A 4,023-nucleotide genomic window follows, 5' to 3' on the forward strand; every position below is an offset into this window, starting at 1 on the left:
CAATCATATGCACACTGAACGAGTGAGTCGACGTAAACAGTCACTCATCACTCGCTACTTTGCCAGACAAGCTGCTGCTGAACTCTAGGAAGAGGATATCCAATGCCGGCAGGAAGAAGCCATGGATAACATAGATGATCGTGTGACAAGTGTTATAAGTGCTGTTGACTTTGAAGGATTTTAACCAGTGTTCTCCTCTCAGCCTCCTCACTGGCATAATGTGTCTCCTCTTATCGTCCCGTAAGGTAAATAAAATGTGGCTTTCAGTTGTAATAATACTCTTTTATTATTTTTTGAACCATATTAATGCCTTCTAGGAGGTTAAAATTGGGGGGTATAAAAAGACATTTGCACCACAAAGGGGGAAAAAGTGGACTTTGGGCAGGGGTGCAGAAGGAAATACAGTAAGACCTCACTATAACGGACTAATTGGGGCCCAAACCATTCCGAATAATGCAAAATTCCGATAAAAGCGACATCCGGACTTCCCCCTGCTAACCCAGACTTTTTCCGTTATATTAGACATTAGTCCAGATCGCAAGAATGGTTTTTAAACTGTTTTGACTACCACTGCAGTACTGTATTGTGTTATAACTTCACTACTTTAATCAAATGGTACAATATACTATATATGATAATACTGTACTGTACACTGATAAACATGTCTTTTATTTACCTTATTGTGGTGAACTTAGCTGAAGTGGTCAGGCAATCCGGACTACTTCTGGCTTTATCGGACTTTTTCCAATATATAGGAATTTAGTTGAGTACACCGCTTCCCGTCCGATCAGCGAAGTTAAGCAACGTTGGGTCTGGTTAGTACTTGGATGGGTGACCGCCGGGGAACACCAGATGCTGTTGGCATCCCTACTTGTCAAGTGGGGTTCGTGGAGGATTAGTGCCCCTCCCTGTAAAACAATTAACTCTAAGCCCTTGGCCACCCCGTCTGGGATGCATGGCGTCTGGCAATGAATGAATGAAAAAAATAGTCCGGTAGGTCCTCAGGTCTGATGAAAGCGAATTCCGGTCTACTGAAGTCCATTATTACCGTAGGAGGATTCAAGAGTCCGTGTAACATGAAATTTCTCAAACATGGTAAGGGTGCAAAAGCAATTAACCGTAATAGAAGAGGACAGACTGTACATACTTTGAGGGACTGTGGGATAGCATTATCTTGATTTTTAGAAGGATGGCGCTTATGTATCATACTCCACACAGGACCTTATTTGTCCTTCTTGGATAGCTTTGCCTTGTATAACACAGTACCCATAAATGGTTAAGGATTTTTTTTTACCTCACCTTTATTTTTATTTTGTATTATTGGTTCAAATGAAATGTTTTCATGTTTCAATTGTTTTAATGATCATTTGTATTGGAAATGCCTTATCTTGCCATTTTCAACCCCCTCCCCCATTCCCATGGCAAAAAAAGTTATTTCTGGCAAAAATGACGATTTAAAAATTAATCAAAACAAATGAAAACTCACTAAAAAAAGAAAAATGCCACAGCAAAACCAGGGCCTGTATTTTTCTTTAGCTGAGAACATTCACAATGGGCCTGGTGAAGTCCCAAGCCAGTGAACCGTTCACACATTTGTGAATGACCATAAGAGTTATTTATCAACCTTGTGAAGTGCTCCTAATGCTGTGAACTCACCCCAGCTGTGTGGCAAGCCTGCTCGCGGTGCGGGCATCTTTTCAGGAGTTGGGAGTCGTTCACAAGAGGTGAGTCGGCAATGGTATAAACGTAAACATTTGACCACTGCATACACCAATCGTGGAATTTTCACCACAGAGCAGCTTCCCCAGTGGATGTGATGATGGAGAGTAAGGAAATGATACCGTTTATACCGGGAATGAATTATATTTGTGACACACTTGGTGAGAAACGAGATGACCAACTACATACGATGATGTAATGCTGTCTACCCTAAAATGAAACTTGCTCTGACCCTTTGGTATTTGGCAAAATGTGGCAGTGCAACGAAGACAATTTTAGGTTATCACAACCAACAATCAGTCAATTGATCACACAGATGTTTGAAGCTCTAGTTATACCAGAAATAATAATTTGTTACCAAATGGATACTAGAGATATTCAAAGAAAGCAGACAGAGTATTCAAGGAATGCAAGCAGAATTTTCAGAGTAGGCAAGCAGAATATTCAGGGAAAGCAGGCAGAATATTCAAAGAAGGCAGGCAGAATATTTGAAGAAATCAAGCCGAATATTCAAGGAAAGCAAGCAGAATATTAAAAGAAAGAAGACAGAATATGTAAGGAAAACGGGCAAAATTATCACGACCTTTAACATTTTAATTTATTAATCTGAAATGTATGTCAGGAAAGGAGATTGTGCATTTGTAACTCATAAGACGTGTAATGGATGCAAGAGTTTATAGAGGTTGGGGGAGTGGACTTTCTGACCACTACTTGGTGGTGGCCAGAATTAGAATTCAAGTTAGATGGAGGAATAGAAGGGAAAGACGAGAGGAAGGAGTAGTTGCAAGGAGAGTGGAAAGGTTACAAGAGGATGAGAAAAAGGCAGAGTATAAGAGAGAAGTGGAGGAACGATTGGGCAAATATGAATTGGAGCAGATGGGAGACGTGGAAGGTGTGTGTAGCATATTTACAGAAGAAATATGTGCAGCATGTGATGTGGTGTGTGGAAGGAAGAGAAGACGGAGGGGGGTGCAAGGAACAGCGTGGTGGACTGAAGAGGTGAAACAGGCTGTGGCACAAAAGAAGAAAGCATGCAATGAATGGATGAGAAATAGGGGCGTGGAAGAAGTTGAGAGGCGGAAGAGAGAGTTATATGTAGAAAGAAAGAGAGAGGTGAAAAGATTAGTAAGAGAGAGTAAGAAGAGAGTGGATGAGGAATTTGGAAGGAATTTGAGTGTAAAGTGGAGGGACTGTAAGAAAATGTTCTGGAAAGAGGTGAAAAGAGTAAGACAGGGTGGAAGTGAAGTTAGCAGGGGAGAGAAAGATAAAAATGGTAGATTACTAATGGAGAAGGGAGAAAAAGTGAGCAGATGGAGAGAACATTTTAAGGAATTGTTGAACGTAGAGGATGGAAGTAATGCGAGTATAAGTGGCTGGGGAATGGCTGGGAGAAGGAGGGAGGTGAGAAGACAAGAAGAAATCAGTAGGATAGAAGTTGTGGAAGCAATGAAGAAAGTTAAATCGGGGAAAGCCCCAGGAATTAATGGAGTGTGTGGTGAAATGCTGAAGCATGGGGGAGAGATAGTAGTAGAATGGATGTGGAAGATGTGCAGATTGGCCTGGGAGGAAGGTAGAGTCCCGGAGGATTGGAAGTCAGGTATAATTATTCCCTTGTACAAAGGAAAAGGGGAAAAAGAAGTGTGTGGTAATCATAGAGGCATTTGTCTTCTTAGTATAATAGGAAAAGTGTATAGTAGGATACTTACTGACAGAGTTAGAGAAGGAACAGAGAAATTAGTTGGAGAAGAACAGGGAGGCTTTAGGAAGGGAAGAGGTTGTGTAGATCAGATATTCATACTTAGATCTTTAGTGGAAAAGTTTCTCGAGAAGGGAAAGAAGTTGTATGCTGCTTTCATGGATTTGGAGAAAGCATATGACAGGGTGGATAGACAAGGATTGTGGAAAGTGTTAAGAATATATGGAGTAGATGGGAAGTTGTTGAATGCTGTGAAGAGTATGTACGATGGTGCGAAGGCTGCAGTGCGTGTGGATGGTGGACTAAGTGAATTTTTCTCCTTGAAAGTTGGGTTGAAACAGGGATGTGTCATGTCTCCATGGTTGTTCAATCTGCTCATGGATGGGGTAATAAAAGTTGTACAAGGTAGGGTAGTGGATGTTGGAGTGGCCCTGGTGAGAGAGGATAGTGTTTGGAAACTCCCTGTACTCTTGTTTGCAGATGATACTGTGTTGTTGAGTGTAGACGAAGGGGAGCTGCAAGGCTTGGTGGATGAGTTTGGGAGAATGTTTAAGAAACGGAATCTAAAGGTGAATGTAGGGAAGAGTAAAGTGATGGTCTTTGAGAGA

General features: G+C 41.4%; 1 pseudogene; it reads left to right on the plus strand.

Moving 5' to 3' along the window:
• Positions 1–747: 747 nt before the first annotated feature.
• On the plus strand, positions 748–864 carry LOC145407586 (5S ribosomal RNA; annotated as a pseudogene).
• The last annotated feature ends 3,159 nt before the right edge of the window (positions 865–4,023 follow it).

The sequence above is a fragment of the Coenobita brevimanus genome, chromosome 73 (assembly GCF_032717465.1).
Source record: "Coenobita brevimanus isolate Jiangsu-jjx chromosome 73, ASM3271746v2, whole genome shotgun sequence".
NCBI classification, from domain to species: Eukaryota; Metazoa; Arthropoda; class Malacostraca; order Decapoda; family Coenobitidae; genus Coenobita; species Coenobita brevimanus.